General features: G+C 56.1%; 1 long non-coding RNA gene across 1 annotated transcript in view; it reads left to right on the forward strand.

Annotated features, from left to right (window-relative positions):
• LOC132235979 (uncharacterized) overlaps positions 1–23,914 on the forward strand; it is a 272,119-nt gene that overhangs the window by 10,595 nt on the left and 237,610 nt on the right. Inside the window, exon 2 of the long non-coding RNA XR_009453133.1 lies at positions 17,756–17,905. This is a non-coding gene — a long non-coding RNA (uncharacterized LOC132235979). The remainder of the gene's footprint in view (positions 1–17,755; positions 17,906–23,914) is intronic.

Raw genomic sequence — 23,914 nt, forward strand, 5'->3', positions numbered from 1 at the left:
CTCCCTTCCTCTCTGAAATCAATAAAAAATAAAAATTAAAAAAAAAAGACTTCACACTGGATGGCCCAGATCTTGGCACACAGGCCCCAGAAGTGTCGGGAGGTCCTGGGAGCCGGGCTGCCTGGGGGTGAGGGTTCAGTGATCTCGTTCCCTTTTACAGTGGGAAGTGGGGTCAGCTCCGGCCTGGGATGGCACCCCTCTTGTGACTGGGTGCTTTTTGGGGTCTGTCTTATCGAACGCAGTTTGAGGGGCACCAGGAGCCAGGCAGCCAAACTCGTGCCCGGGATGGGTCCTTGCGTGTAAATGGTGCCACCAAAGAGTCAGGCCCAGGGAGGCCTGAGTGCCCGCCCTGCCGCCGCCCCTCGCACATGGTGGTGGGGTCTGCCCCTCGGCCCCTCGTCTCTGAAACAAGGATGTTGGCCCTGATGGTCTCCCGGGGGTGGGAGGAGCCTGGGAGGAGAAGGGGTGCTGGCTTGCTCAGAGGGGACAGACACGGTCCCGGGGGATGGGGCCCCCTTTCTCACCCCTTTGTTGGGATGCTGACTGGCCTCTGGCACCTGCTCGCATTCAAAAGACGGGCAGCCGGGGCCTGGGGCAGAGCAGACGCCATCAGGTGTCTGTGGTGGAGGGTGGCTTTGGTCCCCAGCGACACTCGCTTGTGCACACAACTCCCCCCCCTTCGCTCTAAAGATGGGCCCACCCGGCTCCTCTGCATGACCCGCTCTCCCTCCCGGCCTGTTCTGACTCCGCACCTTCCCTTCTGGGGGAACCGAGCCTTTCTTCCGGCCGCTTTAAAGGGTACCCGATGCTCGGTGCGCACCTGCCTGCACTTTCTCTCCAGGTCGCACCCCGCTCGCCTGGCTTCCGAAGTGGCCCCAGAGCTCTCTGGCTGCGCAGATGGGACGGGGACCGCCCTCGGGTGGGGGTGACTTCGGGTTACAGAAGTCTGTGGACAGGCTCTGTCTGAGCGCCTCGCTGTCGTCGGCTGAGTCTTGCTCTCACACTGAGCTGCCCTGGGGAAGGCGTCAGGTCTGAGCTGGGGAGGCTGCACGCACTTGGCTGCAGGACCTGCGTGTGCTGGGAGGGCAGGGACAGCACCGGGTTAGGCAAGGAGGACCCCGCTTGCTGGGAGGTCTCTGCCAGGCCTTGCTTTTCTGCCCTTTGCCTGGTTCCAAGAAAGGCTCCCGAGGTGGGACGCCTTCCCGCAGGGTGAGGTATAGAAGGGGGGGGGGGGGACAGGCGTGCGCGTCCGGCCATGGTCACGGCCGGGAGAGCCCCGCTCAGGAGCATGCCGTGAACTCGTCCGGCCCGTCCGGAGAGGGCTCGGTGACCCGGCCGCGGTGCCTGGGCTCCGCTTGGCAGGGCGGTCATGACGCCCTGGGCGGCAGCAGGGAGGGTGCAGTAGGCGAGCTTTTCTCCCGTCGGGCCGGAGGAATGTAGGCAAGGCGAGTGCCGGCCAGAAAGGAGGGGCCGCTGGCCGAGTCCTGGCAGTCCCGCCGCTGCCGGCCACAGCCCCGCTCGGTGCCAGCTTGTCAGCACCTGGGACTGAGCCGCTCTGTCCTCGGGCTCTGTGGGCGCCGGGGAGACGGGGGCGGCCGTGGCCACTTTGAGGCGGGTGCCGGGCTGGCTCCAGGAGGCTGGTTAATTCCGATGAGGATTTAGGCCAGGTTGCCGCTGGGAAAACACAAGCGCTTCGGCGATGGTCGCCGCCCGGCTCTTCAAGGGGAGGCCGCTCATGGCTCGTCCACCCATTGCACACAGGCGTGGCGCTGGCATGTGCCGACGCACCCATGCGCCCCCTGCACATACGCCTGGGCACACGTGTCCACATACACGGGCACAAGTGCACACACACTCGTGCACACATCACCCACACACATGCACAAGCACACACACCCATGGACGCACACTCATGCACACATTGCACATGCATGAGCACACCACACATGTGGATGCACACGTCTCACACCCGTGGACACAGGCACCACGCAGCTTCTCTCTCCAGCAGGTGAATGCCAAAGTCAAACAACCCCTATGTATAGAAACGACAAAGCGAGCAGAAATTAGCAAAATAAACGGCAACAGAAGGTCTCGTGCTTTTCTCTGTGGCCGCGCACGATCCGTCCTCCTTTCCCGGCGCCATTTCCCACTCTGCTCTGCCCCTCCGCTCACTCTCACGCTGGCTCTGGAAGCTGCCCTGGGTCTTACTAGTATTTCCTTTCTTTTATTAAGTTTGTTGGGGTGACACTGGTTCATACAGTTATGTGGGTCTCAGATGTACAATCCTCGGACACACGACCGTATTTTGCATCGTGTGCTCGCCGCCCGAAGTCCGTCTCCTTCGTCGCCCTCTGTCTGACCCCTGACCCGCCCCTGCCTCCCCAGCCCCTGAGGCTGATTCTCGGCTCCCACCAGCTGGAAGCTCTCTCTGGATGTGGGGTCACCTCACGGCCCCTGGAGCCCAGGCTGTCTGGCTCCGAGTTCCACCTCTGACACTCCTGGCTGTGTGACCAGCGCGCCACCTCACTCTGTGCCTCAGCCTCCTTGTCTGTAAATCAGGGACAGCAGCAGTGAGCCCAGGGCCTGGCCCAGGGTGAGTATCCAGTCAGGACTGATGGTCACAGTTCCCTCCCGGCCCTGGCTTGTCCGGGGACGCGGCTGCCGCGGCCTCTACCCTCTTGCCCTCAGCGATGCAAGCTTCTGTGCTCTGGGGACCAGCCGCCTTCCTTTCCCCTGTGAGCTGGAGGAGAAGGAGCCAGCGAGGCGAGACCCAGCCTCGCGAGTCCTTCCCCCGACCCATCGGCTCGCCTGCCTGCCCGCCCGCTCTGTCTTCACCCTGTCGGGCTCGTTCGGGTTATTCCTAGTTTGCTTCACACGGTTCCTTAGCAACCCTCGCTAATAAAGGGTTGGGTACCAAAATACTTTCGTTAGAATTCCAAGCATCTTACCTTATTAAAAACCATTTCTTTAAAAAAATAATTACTGCAATTTCCCTCTTCTTTCAAAAACAATGCAGAAATTCATGCACGGGGGTGGAGGGGTCCCTCAGCCCGGCTTGTACCCTCTCTCAATCCAGGACTCCTTGGGGGATGTCCGATTGCCAATTTAGGCCTGACCCAATGCCTGCCTGATCGCTCCTAACCACTCTGCATGCCTGCCTGCCTGCCTGATCGCCCCTAACCTCTCACCTGCCTGCCTGAATGCCCCTAACTGCCTCTCGCCTCAGCCCCCACTGCCGTGGCTTGATCCAGAAGGACGTCCGGAAGGTCATTCGGCTGCCCGGTCCAATTAGCATGTTATGCTTTTTTATTATAGATACTTAGAACACCCAGGTCATCAGAAAGAGTAAGAATCACCCTCTGCCAGCACCTTGGTGTGCATTCTCCCGGATCAGACACGTGTAGACGTACGCATTTACACGGAAAGGGGATTGTTACACACGTTCTTTTGGCAAACAGCCCCCTCCCATTCACCATGCTCACCTGCCCATAATGTTTTAAAATGATTTAAAAAGAACATCATACTTCTGATCAGATGAAATGTGGCTTCTCCCGGGTCACAGTGTCAGTGAGGGTGGCCCTGGGTTGGCAGGGAGCTGGAGCGGCCCACCTGGGGCAGGGCTGCCCAGCGGGTGCTTGTGGGAGGGGCAGGGAGGATGCAGTCAGATGGCGCACGGAATAGCCACGGCCCGTTGCAAATCCCCCACGTCTCTGAGCCTCAGTTTCCTCAGCTGTAAAATGGGGATCAGTACACCTTGCAGTGTTGTGTGAATTGGACTTCAGACATGCTGGGGCCCCCACAGACGACAAGGGTGGCCGTGGGGACAGTAGTGGCAGACGGCTGGGGAGGCCTCCCGCCTGTGTCCTCACACTGGCCGCGCCCCAGGCCACGCTGGAAGGCGCTGGGTCCACACGCAGGAGTCGCGCCTCTTCCTGAGCTGCCAGGACTCCTGGGCCCCGGGTGGGCAGCGTTTCTCTACGGTAGGAGGCCTGCAGCTGCGGGAACAGAACCGCAAGCTAGAGGCTTCAGACGACACCGGTGCGTTAACTCGCCGTGTGCAGGTTAGAAATCCGACCTGCGTGGCAGCAGCGCTGCGTCTGCCTGGCGCCTCTGAGGCAGAATGAGCTCCCGCTGTCCCCGCAGAGGGAGGCCGCGCCCTCCATCCTTACCCTCACGGGCCCCGCTGATGGCTCTGGGCCCCTGGACAGTCCAGGCGGATCTAATTGGAGGCCAGCTCATTAGCAGCCTTCAGCCCCTTTGCCATGTACGGTGACACGGCCACAGGTTCTGGGGGGCAGGCGTGCAGGTCTCTGGGGCCCCTCTGCGGCCCAGGGTAGCTGTTACCCTGGGCATTTCTCTAGGTCTGTTGCTGCTCCTGGTCTCAGGTGCCATGGGTAGAGCCTGTGGCCTTATCCAGAGGCAAACGCTCAAAGGACTGAAATCACGTCTTGTTCTTACCTGACTGGCCTGTGACTTGATCTTCAAATCTGGTCCCCCTGCAGGTGGAGGGGAGGTTTCCCAGGGGAGGGGAGCAGAGGCAGTTTCAAAGCGATCCATTGAAGGGCCCTTTCCAAGACGCACCTGCCTGCCCACCTGCCCCGGAGCCCCGTCCTCTCCTCCTGCTCCTTCCCCAAGCTGTTCTCTCGCTTCGCCAGGAAAGACCCAGTCCTCCCTCGCCCCGCAGCGTCAGACAGCGACATTCAAAGAGTGGGATCGGGACTGGGGCGGGGGGGGGGGGGGGAGGAATTCGAGATATCTGTAATACTATCAGCAATACAAATATATTTAAAAATATTAACAAAGTAAAGGAGGAATTAAAAAAATAAAAGAGTATAGCAATTATGAGTATAGACACATTCCAATGAAAATTTTTCTTCTGAATTACAGAATCATTAACATTATTTATTGTTGGCAGGCATGTAAAAAATTTTTAAAAAAGCCCAAGAGTTTTCAGGAAGAAAAGAGTAGTGGGGCCTGTGAAACCTTCATGCCCTCCCTCACCCCGAGTAAGGCAGTTTTAATAAATTGTGTGTGTTTAACACGTACACACCGTGTTTACTGTATCAGTAATAATTGTGTGCCAATAATAATTGCGAGGGTGGCTCAATCCAGAGGAAAAGATTTAAACGCTCAGAGTCTAACGGTTGCAGGAATTAAAAAGTAAGCCAGCATCTGCGTTTATATGCATTTCCTGCATCGAATTATTGTAGGGTGATTAATAAAATGCTTTCTATCATAAATTTGCATTAGAATAAAATTCTGCAAGAAAAAGCAAATAAGATTTCAAGGAGGGAGAATGTATTCCTCTGACTTATGAAGAAGAGCTGGCACGTGTGTTGTTAAAACAGCTGACGGTGGGTATCACATTTCCGTGGCCTTTAGATTCCGTGGGAGACATCTCGAAGACTGACCTCACAGCCTTATATGTATATAAACCGTCAATATTTACGATACAGTGGGGACGGCGTCTTTTGAATGGTCAGATGTTTAGAGGTCAACCAAACATGTGCAAGGGCCTACACAGAGCATCCAGCTTCTGCTAGGCATAGGGTGAGGAGGAATTGGAGCCCAGCTGCCCTATGGCTCCGTACATAGGTGATTAAAATATGTTTATATTTGAGGAGGGATTTGCTTTTCATTTTAATTATGTACTTATTTTTTTAAAATATATTTTTATTGATTTCAGAGAGGAAAGGAGAGGGAGAGAGAGGTACAAACATCAATGATGAGAGAGAATCATGGATCATCTGCCTCCTGCACGCCCCCCCACTGGGGATAGAGCCCACAACCTGGGCATGTGCCCTGACCGGGAATCAAACCGGGACCTCCTGGTTCATAGGTCGACGCTCGACCACTGAGCCGCGCCTCTGCTTTCCTCTGTCTCTTTTAGAATCGCGTCACTGATCCAGGAGCTTCCGGTGGAGGGGCTCCGGCCTCCGTGCCAGCTGTGCCCAGAGCTGCTCCTCCCCTTCCCTGCGTCCCCACCATGCCCTCCAGGACTCCCGCACCCTCCCTCACCTATGCTCCGGCTGACAGTGCCTGATTTCTCATTCGCAGGAATGAGTCCATTCTTAGGAGTGATGAGTGGATGGAAAAATGTCACCAATCACTCGTCACAGATGTCGCCAGAACTTAATTAGGACCAGGCAGTGTCGGCTCAGAGACCTGGGAGTGCTGAGGGAGGGTGCTCGGCGCGGAACTCGGGCTCAGGGTGGCGGCAGGCTCCGTGCAGGCAGGTCGCTCTGCAGGGTGGGGTGGGCAGAGGCATCAGATGTAGTTCCCGCCCTCAGGGAGGTTGGAATGAAAACTGGAAACATTTGTGTGTGAAAGTAAAACAGATAAGACATAAAAATTATATTCACACTCCTGCCCTCACCACCTGTCCAGATACCTCTCTCCACATCTGTACCTCACAGCACCTCTCCTTATATGTCTACTAGAGGCCCGGTGCATGACATTCGTGCACTGGGGTGGGGGCTGGGGGTTCCCTCAGCCCGGCCTGCGCCCTCTCGCAGTCTGGGACCCCTCTGGGGATATCCGCCTGCCGTGGAGGTAGGAGAGGCTCCCACCACTGCCGCTGTGCTCGCCAGCCCTGAGCCCGGCTTCTTGCTGACCATCAAGGGGCAGCTCCTGCATTGAGCATCTGCCCCCTGGTGGTCAGTGTGCATCATAGCGACTGGCCACGGTTCGGTTGATTTGCATATTAGCCTTTTATTATATAGGACTAGGGGCCCGGTGCACGAAATTCGTGCACTGGGTGTGTGTGTCGGGGAGGGGGGGAGTGTCCCTCAGCCCAGCCTGCCCCCTCTCACATACTGGGAGCCCTCAGGCATTGACCCCCATCACCCTCCAATCGCAGGATCAGCCCCTTGCCCAGGCCTGACGCCTCTGACAGAGGCGTCAGGCCTGGGCAGGGTGCCGGGGTCCAACCCCAGCAGGTCCAGGGGTCCCCAAAGGTGTGGACGGAGTCGGCGAAGAAGGAATGACACGGAGACAGCGTTCAGTTGATCAGCAGCCTAGCCAGGATCTCCAGCCAAGTTCTGGTCTTGATCTCCAGAGAGGCTCTGCTTCGGATCTCCATCGAGGTTCTGTAGCCATGTTCCCTCGCTAGGTTCTCCAGCCAGGTTCTGTCCAGGCTCTCCAGTCAGGTTCAGTGTCCAGGTTCCAGTCAGGTTCTCCTGCCAATCTCTGTAGTCAGGTTCAGTCCAGGATCCCTTGCCATGTTCTCCCGCTAGGCTCTGTCTCTAGGCTCCGAGGCCAGTCCCTCTCCAGGATCCTCCGGCATGCTCTCTCCAGCAAAGTTCTTCTGTCTCTAGGCTCCGTGTAGATTCTGTCTTCTTGATTCTGTTCTAAGTTCTGAGTCTTTCTGTCTTGTTACATCTGTATTTATACCAGTTGATTCAATCCTATCAATCTCTATTACAAAGGTTAGGGCGTTTCTTATCTTCATTCTAGGGAGAAAAGATTATGTAGTTTAAGCATGATTGTTCGTAGTTAAAGGGATTAATTACCCGCCTGGCACTTAGTTGAGGGGTTTTATTCCCTCCCTAACTTCAGGGGAAAATCCCTACCTGGGGATTCAACCTTTCTCAGAGGTGACCTTGGTAAAAACACAGCGCCAAGAAGGTGAGCAAACATATTAAGAACCGTATGCCATATATGCCAGGTCCCTTGAAACAGCAAGGATGGACCGGCTCCCGGCAGCAGGGGACCCTCATTTCCCCCCATCACTGGTTCTGGCCCCAGCCCAGGCCTGATGCCTCTGGCCCAGGCATCAGGCCTGGGCAGGGGACCCCCAGACCCCTCCGATTGCTGGCTCTGCCCCTTGCCCAGGCCTGATGCCTCAGCCAGAGGCGTAGACCCCCATCACCCTCCGATCACCTGATCGGCCCCTTGCCCAGGCCTGACGCCTCTGCCAGAGGTGTCATGCTTGGACAGGGGACCCCCATCTCCCCCCGATCACTGGCTCTGGCACCCGCCCAGGCCTGAGGCCTCTGGCCCAGGAATCATGCCTGGGCAGGGGACCCCCATCTCCTTCTGATTGCTTGCTCCACCCCCCGCCCAAGCCTGACGCCTCTGACCCAGGCTTCAGGCCTGGGCAAGGGGACCATCATATCCCCCCAATCCCCGGCTCAGCCCCCCACCCAGGCCTGATGCCTTGGCCAGAGGAGTTGACCCTCCTCACCCTCCGATCACCAATCACCGGATCGGCCCCTTGACCAGGTCTGAGGCCTCCGGCAGAGGTGTTAGGCCTGGGCAGGGGACCCCCAGCTCCCCGCGGTTGCAGGCTCCGCCCCTGCCCCTGCAGGAAGCCTCTGGCTGAGGCGTCCGGCTGGGGCAGCGGGGACCCGCAGCTGCAGCGGCCCCGCGATCATGGGCTCCGCTTTAGGCCCAGGCAAGGGACCCCTAGCTCCTGGGACTGCCAGCTTCGACCGTGTCCAGCTCCCATCGCTGGCTCCACCCCTACTTCCTGCTATCACTGGCCAGGGCGGCAAAGGCGCCTGATTCTCCAATCATAGTTGGCAGTTAATTTGCATATAGCCCTGATTAGCCAATGAAAAGGGTATCGTCGTACACCAATTACCATTTTTCTCTTTTATTAGTGTAGACACCATCTCTCTATATAGAGAGAATATAGTGGATTTTGGATTCTCTCTCGGCTGCTCAGGCTTAGCCTCCTCCCTCTGCTAATGGGGGCTGTGGTCCATTAAGGAGGGATGGGGGTGAAGTATCGAGAACCTTGGGCTGGGGTTTTGGGGGGATTTTGATGGGGAGTTAGTCACGACTGGGCGTGGGGAGGAAGCTGCTGGGGAAGCTGTGGGTCAGGAGAGCTGGGAGCTGAGGAGAGCAATGGGGAAGGGGGGTTACTGTTGGTCTGGCTTGTGATTCAGCTCCCCTCCGATGGTCTAGAAGAGACGCCGGGAAAGACGGGAATTACATTGAATTACTTTTGATTGCTAAGCTGCTCTTCCATGATGTCAGACCGACCCTGGACATGGGCTGCCCGGCTTGTATTTGGGTTTTGTGCATTTTTTCATTGAGTTAAGCCTCAGTGGTTCTCAACCTTCTGGCCCTTTAAATACAGTTCCTCATGTTGTGACCCAACCATAAAATTATTTTCGTTGCTACTTCATAACTGTCATGTTGCTACTGTTATGAATCATCATGTAAATATCTGATATGCAGGATGGTCTTAGGCGACCCCTGTGAAAGGGTCGTTCGACCGCCAGAGGGGTCGCGACCCACAGGTTGAGAACATCTGAGTTAAGGCCTATAGGGGTGTAAATGATCAATTGCTCAGTCTTTGGTATTGCTAAGGCTACAATAAAAACAACTACTCCCAGTTTACACCGAGGCCAGCGAGGCTGCTGGAAAATGCTTCAGGGTGAAATGCCAGTTTCATCCTGCAATTCTTGTGCTTAAGACGCTGCAGGGACTTCCTTGCACTGGAAGGAATGTCCCATTTCCCTGCTGTGGCTTCAGCGTAGGCCTCTGCCTGCCCCTCCCAGGGACCCCAGGCCCCTTCACTCGCTCTCTCTGGCCACACGGGCCTTTCTGCTCCTGGAGGACAGTGCACCGGCTGCTCCTAGGGCCTTTGCACAGGCTGTGCCCTCCGTCAGCGAGGCCTTTCTCCCCACCCACAGCTCCCCTCGCTTCTGCGTGGTGCGCTCTCCCTCATCCTTCAAGTCTCGGCTAAGATTTCACCTCCTCAGAGGCCCTCTCCGATCTAAACTAGGCCATGTTATTACCCCATTATTACCTCTGATAGTATAGTGGTTTGAGTGCTGGTCCCCAAAAGATAGGTCCTGAAACCTGGGAATGTGACCTTATTTTGAAAAAGGGTTTGTTTGTTGTTGTTGTTGTTGTTTTTTTGCAAATTAAGGTTAAGATTCTCAAGTGAGATCACCCTGGATGACCTGGTTGACCCTAAATCCAATGACAAATGTCAGTATAAGACGCAGAGGAGGAATCCACGGGGAGAAGGCCATAGAAGATGGAGGCGAGACTGGAGTGAGGCAGCCCTAAGCCAGGACACCCGGGGCCATGGGAACCTCCTGGGGAGAAATGTGGCTCTGCCCGCACCTTGATTTTGAACGTCCAGCCTCCAGAACTGTGAGAGAACAAATCTCTATTGTGTAAGCCCCCTGGCTTGTTACAGCAGCTACGGGCAACTCATACATTGCGTCCTGCGCATTCTGTTTAGATCCGTTATGCTGACTTGCTTTCACATCATGGAGTGGGCAGCCTGGTTATTACCGTCACCCGACCCCCCTCCACGCCGCACTACACGGCCAGATCCGGGTCTTTCCCGGTCTCCGCTGTGTCTGCGGTGCTGAGCACAGTGCCTGACACGGCGGGTGCTGAGTAGATATTGGATGAATGAAAACAAGTGGCGTGTTTCGTTATTTAGGATCCGCGACGGGAGCTCCGCTCTGGAGAGCCCTTGCTTCCCTGGGGGTGCAAAGCACGCCTCACGCTTCTCCCGTGTTTGATTGACGTCCCCCGAAGCTGTCAGGTGACAGTGAGCTGCTGCTCTTCCTGAGCCGTGTAACCGTCCCCTCTGAAGTTGAGTCCACGCTTTTCATTTTCCTGGCTGACCCTTTCTTTATGGAAAGGGAGACATGTAGCTTCCCAGGGGTCCTTGCCTGAGTGACCCCAGACACCAAGGTTGGTCGGGGCAGCCTGGCTTGGAGGGGGTGCGCACCAGGCCCTGGCACATCAGGTTTCGGTGCCAAAGAAAACACATTCTTTGAAGAGAAAGGCACTCGCCGAAGGCTTTGTCTAGTGTGAAGGCGGAGGGGATGGCCCATTTGGACTGGTTTGGTATTCGCGATAATATGTGGTTCAGGACTCAATAAAAGGGTATAATTCTATTGAGGGATTCCACTGAGCTCATAAACCATGGGATGCGGCCCGTCAGCAGAGCGCGGAGACGGGGTGACCACGGAGTGTCAACAGGGACCACGCCGGCTGCGGATCACTCCCGAGAAAGGATTATCCCCGGGCGCCTCTAGACTACAGGCCTAGAAAAATCGGCGCCCAAATAATTTAGTTAAATCGTGCGAGTGTGCACCAAGGACCACGGAGGAACAGACGGTTTCGTTGTGTGGTATTAATGACATTTATGTACCCAAAATATCTGTCTCCAAGGATGCCATAAGTAAGTGTGGGTGTTTGTCGGAACTCTGGGTGAAAGCCTTGCCTGTCTCAGGAACCGTGGCAGCAAATGTGAAAAGCCCTTGGCGTGAGACAATAGGGAGTAGTGCGGACTGTGGCCAAATGGAAACTGAGTGTCGCTTAAACGGCTATTTGCCAAGCAAAACGTGTCTGCAGGCCAGGGTGAGATTTGGGTTTACTAGTATATGTTTCTCTTTCCACTAGACAAGGGGTTAAAAAAACTCCCGCCCCTGCGTCATATCCGGCCACCCACCTGCTCTGGTAAATAAAATGTGTTACTGGAGCACAGCCACGCCCCTTTGTTTATGTTCTCTCTGTGGCTGCTTTGGCCCCGAGGGCAGAGCGAGCAGTTGTGCAAGAGAACAAATGCCCTTGAAAGCCCAAGATGTTTATCATCTCGCCTTTTGCAGCAAAAGCTTGCCAACGTTTGCAGTAGACCAGGAGAGTTGAGAGGGCAGCGAGGCACTCATTTTAAACTTCGTAATTATTTATTTTGAGGAGGAGACTTCCTATTGTCCATGGCAGGTCCCGTGGGTTGTCTACCCCATGGCCATTCCCCTTCATCCTTGCTGACAGGGGCAGCCGTGGGCTCAGGGGGCGGAGCCGGGCTTCTCCCCTGGGGGTAAATTGTGATTAGTTCCGGCCACCCCTGGCGACCCCTCCCATCCCACTAGCTCGGTGCTCCGGGCCTCGCTTGTGATGGGGCGAAGGCCAGTGAGATGTGGGGAGTGACACCTGCCGACGGTGGGTCTCCTGGGGGTTCTGAGAAGGGCAGGTGGCACCGGATGGGCTCCTGCTCTTAAGACGGGACCCACGGGCGCTGTCCTTCCTTCCTCGGCCGCTGGGCGTTGTCGTGGAAGGACGAGGTGCAGCAGCCAGAGCACCTTGGGGCACGCCCAAGGCCAGAGGCCAGAGCGCAGGATCTCCGAGTGGAAGGGGCAGAGCCTGGGTTTGATGACATGGAGGGGATGAAGCTAACCGAGCCGGGACCCTCCTCGTTTTGGCGTTGGCGGCTCAGTGTCCTTCTTGCCTATTCGCTTTCAATTGGGTTAAGAAGCTCATACCCTAAAAACACGTAAAATGTTATGTTGCTGGGTCTGCCTGCTCGTTTCTCGGGGGGTTTCCAACTGTCGTGCCTGTTTGCCAGGAAGGTCTTTGTAGACGCGGTGAACATGCTCTCGGATATTATTTTATTTTACACTCAGACCACGACTCTGTTAGGAATTAATTGTTTTGTATGGGAGGAGGTAAAGCTCTAACTTTGGTTTTCTCTTAGATGGAGAAAAATAAATTTTTTTGAATGCATGAGGGTGAACGAAATTCAGTGTAGATAGGATTTTCATAAAGATAACATTATTTTCTACGCTGGGGACTGAAGACATGACCGGGGGTTTTTGATAGATATTGTCTTAGAAAATGGCTAACCCGCCCGGCTGGTGTAGCTCATTGTTTGAGTATCGACCTATGAACCAGGAGGTCACGGTTCAATTCCTGGTCAGGGCACATGCCCGGGTTTCGGGCTTGATCTCCAGTAGGGGGCATGCAGGAGGCAGCCGATCAGAGATTATCATCATGGATGTTTCTTTCTCTCCCTCTCTCTGAAATCAATAAAAAAAACATATTAAAAAAAGAAAGAAAATGGCTAACCTAATTGATGACCGTCAAGTATGCTGCTGATGCAACTGGATTGTTTTCTAATTCCCAACAAGGAACTGACAGTAACAGAAGTGATGGGTTTAAGACAAACCAGATCATGTAAGGGAACCCCAAGCCTGTTAAATACACCCGACTTGGACCACCCCAGGGAAAGGTGTTGGTCGTTCCCTGGTGCTGGTTCGGAATGTGGAAAGAGAGAAGCGTAAAAACTGACCGGCATCTTGCCCTGACTTGAAGGAAGGCAGTTTGACTTGGAGCCACAGAAGTTCTTAGCTGAGGATCTGGGAGAGACCCACTCTTAAAGCAAACCTGCTTAAACAGGGGCTGGAATCTCTTACGGAATCTAAAACAAACATGCAAACAGACAGAAAACCCGTGGCCAAAGCTTTGTTCATGAAAAGACACCGTGAATAGGCAACTGACCAGGAGAAGATATTGGCAGTGCACGCACAACGGGGCAGTATCCGGACTATGAAAGGACACCTACAAATCAGTAAGGGAAGGAGGTTGAAAAGCGGGCAAAGACAGGGCCAGGCACGGCTCAGCACAGGACGTCCAACCCCACAGCTGTGTGTCCCGCGATCTAGGGGACCCTAAGGGAACGTGCGCTTTTATTTTTTGTGAGTTGGAAGCTGCCTCTCCAGGACTGACCTCGTGTTTGGGGAGGACGCTTTAGTAGCGGTTCTCAACCTGTGGGTCGCGAACAATGAAAATACATCCTGCCTATCAGATATTTACATGACGATTCATAACAGTAGCAACATTACAGTCATGAAGTAACAACGAAAATAATTTTATGGTTGGGGGTCACCACAACATGAGGAGCTGTATTAAAGGGTCGCGGCATTAGGAAGGTTGAGAACCACTGCTTTATAGAAAGGGTCACTGGCCCGCCTCGCTTCTGCCGCATGACACCCACGTGGACCTCGAGTTGTTTTGTTTGGGAAATCAATCCTTCCGAGATAATTTACGTTGCTTTTTTCGTCCACGGAACATTGGAATGTGTTTTTGACACGTAGTGTACCCTAAAATAGTGGAGAATTTTCATCACTTCTGAAGTAAAAAGAAATCATGTTACTCGAAGATCACTCGTTAAAGGCCTTTTGCAGTCACATGCAACACTTAGTCTCAAAACGTTTTATTTGGAGGGTCACTGAGCGCATATATATATATATATGCTTTTGAGTCCGATTGGGGTCAAATCCAAGTGCTTTTGAGTCCGATTGGGGTCAAATCCAAGGGCTTTAGGTAGCAGGACTTTGAGCAGAGTAGCCCACGTCTCTGAGCCTTGGTTTCCCTCTCCCCTAGAATGGGGAAAATAGGGTCTCTGTGGACGCGATGAAGAACAGCACCAGAACCTGAGCCGTGGGGGACACGCATCAAGTAATGGCTGTTGTCATCATCCCCCTCCCTGTGGCTCTCCCCGTCGACGAGATTCCCACAGGAACATAAGCACAACTTGGGCTGAGCAGGGGGAAAGGTGGTGTGATCCTCAGGTAAACTTCGTGCTACACGAAACGTTGTGCAACTTACGAGGCTTCCGCAGCGGTCATTTGAGTTCAGAATGATGCTCCTCTAAGCTGTAAACTTCCCGATTCATTTACCACGACTTCCCTTTCCAGCTACTTTGGGGAACATATTTTAGACACAGAATGGGGCCCGCTCTCCAGGACCTTGCCCTGGGCCCGGCTGGGGCTTCTCTTGCAAAGCTGATTCAAGATAGAGGCCAGGGCTCTGCTGGCTCATCGGTGGAGACGGCAGAGCAGGAGAGATCTGGGGGAAAGAGGAGAGAGGAGTGGCCTAAAGGGGTGGCCTGGCAAAGCTGGGGGGGTGTCCCTGAAGGAGACCCCTTAGGAGGAAGGCACACAGCTGGCGGGAGAGGAGAATCCAGGCCAGGAGACAGCGCCCTACGGCTGGAGGGAAAGGCCTCCCACAAATGGTTAAACTGTTGCTCCCTCCTATTATATCATGAGAAAAGCAGTGCCCAGAGCTGCCTGGATTAGGAAAAAAGGGTGTAATTCCATCTTGGGGCTTCTGGTGACTTGAGCCTGTGGTTCTGTGGCTTATGATGTCACCAGAACCCCTGGCTGGGATTACAGCCTTTTCCTTTGCAAGTTGCTAAGTCGGGAGGCCGGGGGTCCATGTGCCGTGAGGGCCCCGGGTGGAGGCTGGCCGGGAGGTCGAGTTCTGGAGGCTGGTCCCTTCCACCCCGAGGGGTCCATGGCCTTGGTGCAGCCACTTCTCCTGTGCGTCCTGTTTCTCCTCGGCCTGGTCCCCATCCCTCCCTTCTCATTTCCCCGAGTTGCATAGCTTGATTTTCCCACGATTTGTTTTATACAAAACCCAAGTTAACCAGATTTCTCTGGCCTCCATCCGCAGGAAGCGTACGGTTCAAACCTTCCATCGCAAAACCCGCCCAAGGCAGCTCCAGGGTGATACCTGGCGTCTGAAGGAAGCGCCCGGCCAGGAATTGGGTGGCTCACGTCCGTCTTCTGTCCTTTCCCCCCACCTCCCACGTCACCGCACAGGCCAAGGGCAGGAGGTAGCCGTGGTTCAGCCGGTCCATGGTGCAGCCTCAGTAGAGTGAGTGTCCGTGGCCTCCTCACCCACGGAGGCACATTCGCACCCCGGGGTCTGTGGTCAGCGCGGCTCCTCGGCCCACATTTATCCTTCAACCTTTAACACAGGTTTTCTGAATATTTGTGACGTGCCAGGAGGCTCTGGGCCAGATCTGGGGATACCATGGAAAGGACGAGAAAGATGATCGCGTCCTTCTGACATAGCCATGGGGGGTCTCGAAGGTAGAATGCCTCCCCTCGTCTCCACATTCATTCTGCCTCAAGTGTCCCCCATCCCAGTCCCTGCCACTCTCGTTGCCTCGTTGCTCAAGCCAGAGACCTAGGAGTGCCCCTCCCGATTTCTCCTTTTCCCTCATGTAGTCCATTGGCTCGTCTTGCCCATGGCACCTCCAAAATCGAGCCATTCTAGACCACTTTTCTCCATCTCACTGACATCATTTCAGGCCACCGGCTCCTAGCCATTGAACAGCACCCCAACAGCACCCTGGTCCCGTCTCTCACTTCTTTATTGTTCTCTATAACCCAAGGGGTCTCAGAGTGGGGTCCCGCACCAGTAGCAGCGTCTCCACCTGGGAATTTGCCTGCTGTGGCTCTATTTGGGCCTCGCCCAGACCTATTGCACCAGAATGTCCGGGGTGGGGCCCTGCAGCCTCAGTGTTAACCAGCATCTCAGGGGATTCTGGTGCAGGTGGACATTTCCGAACATCTTCAGCCCATTCTCCAACCAGGGAGAGTGCTCAGCACGCCCTGTGCCTCCTCTCACTCCCATTTTACAGATGAGGGAACTGAGGCCTGGTCTTAGAAGGTAAATTGTAGGACCCTACTCCCCTGGCGGGCCTCTCTCCCAGCCTCCCTCCGAGCGATGCTTTTTCGTGGACTCACTTGCTTCCAGACAGTCTCCTCGTTCAGTTCCATGAATGCACAATTCCATTTCCAACCCCAGGGCCTTTGCACTGCTTCCTCTGCCTGGAACACCCACCTTCACGTCCCATGGCCAGCTCCCTCATCTCCTCTTTCAGGCTCCGCAGAATGTCACCTGGGAAAGACCTCCCGCGAGTGTCTCGAAATAGGTTTCCCTGGTATTCTCCACTTCAGTCCGTTACACATCTCCCTGCAGCACACAGAATTAGTAAAAACTTTTTATCCATTCTTTTCCCCTTTGAACTTACTGTGTAATATCAACAAATGTGCTTTAAGTGCGAAATTACACCACTCTAGTAAATAGGAAACCAGTGCCAGTTGCCGTTAAATATCATACGAGAAAGGCAACGTCGCTTCCTGATCTCGGCTACATCTTCTTGCCCGTCAGAGACTTGAACTTGAAGCTTTCTGTCTCTTTGTGCTAAGAGAGGGGGCACGCTTCAGAGACCTGTCATGTTAGCGTTACATTGTGACTTCTTCCTTGACATAATCAGGAGGGTGGAGGAGAGATTAATTCCTCGATGCCATGGCGTGTACGGCGATGTCTGGGTTCCACCTACACGCTTTTAGGTGCTGGGAACCAACCCTGGCACAGCGGAGGCGGTTTACCCAGATGCCCTCGCTCTTCTGAGGTGACGTTACAATGACCCCCACCTCACAGGTGAGGTCGAGGCATGGGGTGCTACCTTGCCCACATGCATACCGCTGGTAGGTAGGGGAGGCAGGCTTTGAACCTGGCTGTCTGCTTCGGGACGCCTTGATCTCAGAGGCTACGCTAGCATCGCAAAGGCACAACTCGTCCAACAATCTGGTCCCCACACTGGGGGCTGACTGCTGGCCGCGGGAAAGGTCCAAGGCAGGCCAGGCGCTCTCCCTGGGCGGTGGGACTGCACAGGCTGGGGGCAGGGTCCCCTGGACGGAGCTGTTCCCTCCTGGGCCCGGAGCTGTGCGTCGCCCGTGGTTCCCTTGTGCCTTCAGCTCCATGCTCTTATCCGGTATCTGCTGTCGACTGGCACTGTGCTCGGCATGGGGGAATGGGGTGAAAGCGCCAGGCCCTGCTCTCCAGGTGTTCACAGTTGTCCAGCGGGGGTGAGACTGGGAGAGGGGCTCAGAGCTGCACGGTGGAGCCCGTGACAGAGGGGAGCACAGTGGGCCGGGCCGGGCTGTGGGCACCTCGCTCAGGCCGGGTGGTGGAGAGGTGGGTGGGGTTGGGACGCCTCCCGAAATGAGGAAGGAGCCCGGAGCGCAGGGGAGGCCGGAGCAGAGGCCCGGGGCTGGCCAGCTGGGCAGGGCAGGGCAGTAGGCCTCCCGGCTCCCTGGGCGAGGGGAGGCTAGTCTGGCTGCCTTCCCGCCCTCGCTCTGAAACCCGAGGCAGCCGCAGAGAACGGCACCGACTCTCCGTTGTCCTTCCTCGTCCACAGGGCGCAGATTCGCGTGCACAGCTCGACTCAGCTCGGCCGGGAAGATGGAGGTTGGCCTGCCCTTCCCCAGGGAACCCGGGCCCTGTCGCCTGGCAGCATCCCCACGTCCCGGACTCCGAGGTCAGACTCGCAGCCAGAGAGGCGATCGGGGTGAGTGTGTTTGTTTAACCCCGATGCTGGGGTGGGTTTATGCGATGGCTTTGCGTTCTGCATATAAGGAAGTGTTGCTTGTTGGCTACTGCGAATGTGCCCAAAACATCTCTCTCGGGAGTGAACCGGTGCTTTGCCGATGAAATGAGATACACGGGGGCCACACGCGGAGTAGGAATGTCCCTGGCGTGCTGTGGGCTCCCTGGCAGCTGCTGACGCCACCCCAGGGTGGGAGTGCCCTGCCAGGGGGGAGCGAAGGGCTGGGGTGAGTGGCCGGCTGGGAACATTTGGGGGCTGCACATGCGCCCTGGTCTCTTCAGTGGATGCGCGCGCTCTGGCTGTGGGAAGAAATGGTGGCCGAGTGCCCGTTGGGCACAGGAGGGAGGAGAAATAGTCACCGTTTTCGAGCGTCTAACCAGAGCTTGGGTGTGTCTCTGTGGGAAATGGACATTGTTTGGGGATGTGCTCCGGGGATACAGGCCGGTGGGAGCCTGCCTGCCAGGGCCTGTGAGCTGGAGGTCGTCCCTGGGTTGACCTTTCACGCCAAGAGTGTAAAATGTGGCCAGGCCGTGCAGGTCTCCGCCCAGGGGTGTCTGGGGGAGGCGAGCGGGAGTTGGCTGAGATTGTCGTGCTCAGTGCCGTGGGCGGGTTCTTCAGCTGCGGTTCCAGAGCTTTCTGGGGGTTTCTCAGTGGGACACGGAGCGCAGCCAGGGGGTCAGAAGGAAAGCTGCCCGCGTCACGCAGAGGAGGGGCCAGGGCGGCGCCGGGGACCTGGTGGCGGGTCCGGAAGGCCATCACGGCGAGTCTTCTTGGCCTTGTGTTATCCAGCTTCCCAATTCCTGCGTGAGACAGGGTCCATTGACCTGTATCGAGTCCAGTACCCATTCCTCAGGCAAGAGAGCCGAGGGCGCCTGGGCCGACAGGCCCACCCGGGCTGCGTGCAGTGGGGGCCTTTGGGAGGGGGAGGGAGAGGAAAAAAACGCCCCCCCCCCCAAAAAAAATAAGTGTGTCGTTACCCTCCCAGAAGGGGGCGTGATTACTGCTTGGGCTAGAACAGTGATGGCGAACCTTTTGAGCTCGGCGTGTCAGCATTTCGAAAAATTCTAACTTTACTCCGGTGCCGTGTCACATATAGAAATTTTTTGATCTTTGCAACCATAGTAAAACAAAGACTTATATGTTTGATATTTATTTTATATATTTAAATGCCATTTAACAAAGAAAAATCAACCCAAAAAAATGAGTTCACGTGTCACCTCTGACACGCGTGTCATAGGTTCGCCATCGCTGGGCTAGAAGGACAGATTTCCTTACTCGAGATAAGGACTGAAAAGGTGATCATTTGAGCTGCCACCGGGCCTGCTTTTGAGGTCATCACGGGCACGAATGTGGCTCTTGGTCTCCTCAGCCTGGTCCTGGGGACACCTGCTTAACCTGCAGTCAGCGGGCAGAGGCGGGCGTTCCTCCCTGTGGCCCGCGAGGCGGCCCCAGTGTGGGGTCCCGGCGACTTCAGCGGTTCGTCCCACCTCGGGTGCCCAGGGCCGAACGGAATGCACGGGACCAGGCGAAGCTGAAAGGACTGGGTGAGGGCATTGGGTCCGTCTTCTCGGTCCGGGCTCACCCCGGGCTTTCATTGTCAGGGTTCTTTGCGGATGTGCCCTGGGCCAGCCGGGCAAAGGCAGAGGGGGAATGCCAGGGGGCCCGAGAGTGACCCCCACGCTCTGGGCTTCCTTCCTTCCCTTCCCTCGCGGGTTAGCGAGGAAGTGCCAGCGTGGAATTTCCCCCGAGGACTGTTCTCCCCAGGCCCTGACCGCCGGGAACAGCTCCCAGCAGCATTTTCCAGAGCATTTTCTCAGGGAGCCAGGCCCTGAGGTTGGAGTACATGCAAATTGATCGTCTGTTGGATATTCAGGAGGCGCATTAGCATATTAAAGGAGGCGACAAGTTCCGCAGTGACTAAGGCTGCCTAGTTTTGTCTGCTTTGCATTTCCCAAATGTTTGTGACCACGGCCTGGTTTTAAAATAACACCTGTTCCTCCACGTCACCCGGGCTCTGAGGGGTGTCCCAGTGCCCTCTCACCTCCATTGCTCAAGGACACGTGGGTCCCCGGTCACCTCTTGGCACTGACAGGTCTCTGCAGGGTGACAGAGGCTGTGTTTGCTTACGGTCGATAATTCCAAAGTGAACCCGGGCCTCGCTGTAGACGGACACGCTGCTCCGGGCTTCCGTGGCAAGGTTCACCCTCCCGCCGCCTGATGCCTGTGAGGGGCTCGCGGACAGAACGTCCCGGGAGGCGGAGGCGCAGTGGGACCAGCGACGTGCGGAGGGTGGACCCTCCTCCTGGGTCCCTGAAGCCAATGACTAACAAGAGGCAGATGGGTAACCGTGAGCAGCTGTCCCATGCGGCCCGAGCCCCAGGCGGGCTCTGCACTTAGGTGCCTCTGATGTCCGTGGTCTCCCCCTCTTACCGGTGAGGGAACTGAGGTTGGGAGCCGTCTGCCTCTTGCCTGGTGTCAGACGTAGGCGGGGTTCAGCGGGGTTCAGCTCGGTCTCCCTCGGAGCCCAGGGTTTTCCTAAACACCCGTGAGGCTGCCACTGTCTGGTCAGATGTCCCAAACCCCAGAGCCGGTCACTTCTCAGGGGGCTCAGCCGCTTAAGTGAGCACCGTCGCACTCAGGAAGCCGGAGCCGCCGCCCTGTCGCTGACGGGCATCGAGGGGAAGGTCACGGCGACCTTAAACGTGTTATTTCTTCTTGGGTGAGCAAGTCATCAAGACTCACAAAAAGTACAAAGATGGCGGTGGAGCTGCAGGACTCCCCAGGTGCCGTCCCGGCGTCCTCTGCTCTCCCCAGAGGCAGGCCGCACGGTCAGTGGGTACGTATCACATGTGTACACGAGGATGCGACACGGGAGACATCGCCGGAGCGAGTCATCCTTGGCCGTCCATGTGGTCACTCAGGGGTATCTTTGGAGCTCTTCCTACGCAAGTGTCCAAAGCTACACCGTTCATCTCCCCAGCTTTTTCTTCTGCAGCAACAACTTCTTATTTTGAAACAGAAAAGTTGCAAGAATAAGAATAGTTCAGAGAATCTTCAAATACCCTTTCTCCAGATTTATTATTTTGCCCGATCTGCTATATGCGTGTGTCTAGTGTGTGCATCTCTAATGTGCGTATAAAAACACATTATATGAAATATAATTTAATTACAAATACTGTAATTTTCTCTTCTGAGTTGTTTGAGGATGAGTACTGAGGATCATGTCCCTAAATACTTCCCTGCACATTTCCTAAAAGTAAACACCTTCTCTCCATAGTCCTGGCAGTTATCATCGTCTCTACGTTTAATGTGGACGTACAGTCCACCACCTGTCTTCCATTTCTGTCAGTTAACGGAATAACGTCCTACATGGTATTTCCCCTCCAATCTAGGAGCCGGTCTAAGATCAGATACTGCATTTAGTGGTCACGTCTTTTGTTTTCCTACTAATATGGAGTATTTTCACAGTCATCTGCTGTATTTTATGATGGTGGCGTTTTTGACAGATACTATCACTTGACAAAATGGACTGTTTCTTACTTGGGGTTTTCTGACGTCCTCTCATTATTAGATGGGTGAGTGGACTTGGGGCGTTTCAGCCAGGATTGGTAGGTGAGCGTCTTCAGGGCACCTCATCTGCACCCTGCCCTCGTTGGCGATGCTAACTGTGGTCACCTGGTTTGTCTACTGTAAAGTGACTGTCTTTCCCCCTTGCAACGAATACGCAGTCCGTGGGAAGCATGCCGGACGAGGCAAATACCTGCTCCTCATCAGCATTCCCACCCAGACCCAGCAGCCGCTGGAGGGGTTTGCCTGAGCCGGTCTTTATTACACGGCTGCAAACTCTGATTTGCCAGCTGCGACCATCCCTCCAGAGGTACCCGTGGGTGGACGCCCTGCTGGAAGCGAGGGTCCTCCCGTCTCCCCTGTGTATGTGTTCACTCATCTAGTTACTAAGGACTCAGCAGTTCTGATTTTCCGTGTCTATAGTTTATTACTATCCCTAGTTTTCTTGGCCTTCAAATTGTCCCAGCCGTGGCCAGCGGACGCCCCTTCTTCTGTCCTTGTGACATGTACCCATCGTTTGTTTGAGACTCCCTCACTGCCTGGCGTGGCTAAATGCTCCGAGCTCGTCACGGACCTGCCTGCCTCAGCCCTGCATGTGCCTTTCTCCAAGGACCTCGGGGTTCTTCTATCGGGCCTGGCCTCGTGGACCAAGGTCTGCAGGCTGGCCGGGCCCTGGCCACTGGGTCTCCTGGCTTCTGCCTCCTCCACTTTTTCCACCACGACTGGCAGGTCACGGGACGGCCACGCACTCGTTTGTCCATTGCCCTGTGGATGCGTCTTCAGGTTGTTGCTCAGGTAACTCTCTGAATCTTCACGTTCGCGCTCTCCGTGCCTCTGTGCAGGAGTGTCTCTCCGAGGGCGGGCGTGAGATGAGCTTGCTTGTTTTGTAGGCGTGTGTATTCAGATGTCACTAGACACTGATGATTTCGTCTCCACTGCGGCTCCACCGACTTGGAGCCCAGCCAGCAGGACCCCAGCATCTCTATTCTCACCTCCTTGCCGCTGCCCGGTATTGTCAGACACACATGTCTGCGTGCCTGTGTGAGTGTGAGAGTTACATGTATGTGTACCTGTGTATCTTTTTTTTTTTTTTTCATTTTGGCTGAACGCTTTTAATGCCAAACATTACGACACTCCCCATCCTGTCTCTGCGGAGACAGAAACCTCACCGGCTGTTTGCGGGGAGAGAATGTGCTCTCCTGGCTTTGCTGGGGGTGCAGTCGTTAGCTGGTAACTGGAGGAGGAAAGGGGGGCTCTGGGGAGCCGCGGAGGAGGCAGTGCCGGGAGCGGGCTCCATCCTTCGGGCTCGGGGCAGAGCAGTGAGCGGCCCCTCGCCTGGGCCTGCCTGGCGCGCTGGTCTCTGGAGATTTGCGGCAGGAAGGGGATGTCGCTAAAAAGTCCCTACGGAGGACGTTCCCGCTCATCCTTCGCGACTCAAACAGACACGAAACGCGGTACCTTCCCCCACATCGGCCTCCCTCATGGCCCGGCCCCGGGGGGGGAGGGGGGGGGGCTGGAGGGCCACGTCTGGGGTGCCTTTCCCTCTCTGTCCTGCCGCCCGGGCTGGTGCCGAGTGGGAGGGAACTGGCGAGCGGGCAGATGCCCGGAATGTTCTCCTGGGCCTCTCCTGCCCGCCGGACAGGCTGCGTCTTGTCCCCGTGCCCGTCCCCGTCCCTGAAACTCTAGGGTGTGAGTCACTGAGCACAGACGCTCACCTCGTGGAGGAATGAAGAAACATGGCATTTTCTTACGTTCTTGTCAATTTCCGGAAAAGCAACAAACCAACCAAAAGCAAACCAAACCCCAAGCCCCACACAGAGGTTCCCCACTTGCCAAGCACCACGGAGGCTAAGCTCCAAAGATGGGGTGTCAAGCCGGCTCCTGGCCGGGGAGCGGTGGGCCTCCCCGGGGCCTCGGGGCTGTTACAGCCGCAGGGCAGGGGGACACGGGCGTCTGAGCTGGTGACTTACCCAGCTCGGGCGGCGACTGCGGCGTGTCACCGGGCCGTGCGAGCCGGACCTGCCAGCGCCGACCGGGCTGAGGATGGAGGACGGGAGCCTCCGGTGTCGGTTCTGTAACTCTGTACTCCCCGGGAGAGTGAGCGCGAGAGCGAGAGCGTGGGCACACTCTCCATTTTCAGGCACGTATTTGGCCTCTCACAGTCCGAGACGTGGCCTGGCCTGGGGAGGCCGGAGGAGCTTGGGGCCAAGGCCATGAGAGACCCTCAGAGGGCACCGGGCAGGGGGGGGGGGAGACAGATGTGCCCCGGGGGCCTCCTCTCCTTTCTGCAGTGCCCGCTGGACCCTCTGTGCCCGGCGCGGGAGGGCCGCCTGTCTTGGCAGGAGCGGGGCTGGGCCGGGCTGGGCCGGGCTGGGCGGTGCACGGCTTCCCTCTCTCCACTAG

This window comes from Myotis daubentonii, chromosome 5 (assembly GCF_963259705.1).
Source record: "Myotis daubentonii chromosome 5, mMyoDau2.1, whole genome shotgun sequence".
Taxonomy (NCBI): domain Eukaryota; kingdom Metazoa; phylum Chordata; class Mammalia; order Chiroptera; family Vespertilionidae; genus Myotis; species Myotis daubentonii.